Source organism: Octopus bimaculoides, chromosome 4 (genome assembly GCF_001194135.2).
Source record: "Octopus bimaculoides isolate UCB-OBI-ISO-001 chromosome 4, ASM119413v2, whole genome shotgun sequence".
NCBI classification, from domain to species: Eukaryota; Metazoa; Mollusca; class Cephalopoda; order Octopoda; family Octopodidae; genus Octopus; species Octopus bimaculoides.
In genome coordinates this window covers 20,048,360-20,049,457 of record NC_068984.1, presented here as the reverse complement: position 1 = coordinate 20,049,457, position 1,098 = coordinate 20,048,360, and positions in this window count along the sequence as shown.

Here is a 1,098-nt window from a genome sequence, read left to right as displayed (position 1 = left end):
TATATATATATATATATATATATATATATATTTATATACGAGTGAGTAGACAAACGAAAAAAGGGCACTCAACACATTTATTGGGAGTAACATGTATAGATCAAAACAGCTTGATTCAAATCCTTGGTACTCTGAGTTTCAAGCACGTGGCTAGTCTTCGGCCATTGGAGTCAGAATGAGAGTTCGATTGAAGTGAATCAATGTTTATTACTGGACGTTAACCTGTGATTGGCCGACAAAGGTCACGTGGTATTCATGTCGGTAATTCAGTGACAACAGCTAGTGACAGTAGTCAATACCACGTAACCTTTCTCGATCAGTCGTAGGTTAAACTCTAGTAATAAGCATTGACTCTCTTCAATCGAACTGTCATTCAGACTCCAATGGCCGAAGACTAGCCACGTGCTTGAAACTCAGAGTACCAAGGATTCTGAACCAAACTGTTTATATATATGTGTGTGTGTGTGTGTGTGCGTGTGTGTGTGTAGAGGCGCAATGGCTCAGTGGTAAGGGTAACGGACTCGCGGTCGTAGGATCGCAGTTTCGATTCCTAGACCGAGCGTTGTGAGAGTTTATTGAGCGAAAACACATAAATTTCCACGAGGCTCCGGTAGGCGGGTAGAGGGAGTGAACCCTGCTGTGCTCTTTCACCACAACTTTCTCTCACTCTTTCTTCCTGTTTCTGTTGTACCCTGTATTTCAAAGGGCCAGCCTTGTCACACTCTGTCTTGCCACGCTGAATCTCCCCGAGAACCACGTTAAAGGTACACGTGTCAGCCACTTGCACGTTAATTTCACGAGCAGGCTGTTCCGTTGGTCGGATCAACTGGAACCCTCGTCGTCGTAACCGACTGAGTGCCACGGATATATAGATCGCTTCGCTAACCACAACACACATTCTTTTTCTCTGCTTGTTTCTCTCCCTGTTTCTTTCTGTGTTCCTTTCTGTGGAAGAGCGTAGGCTCGAAACGTTAAAGACTTTTTCAATTCCCGAGCGTTATACTAATACATCTGTTTGTTTTCTACACCACCTGTCTTCGTCTTTTGTTTGTCTTTTTTGTGAATTCTCCCTATATATATATATATATATATATATAT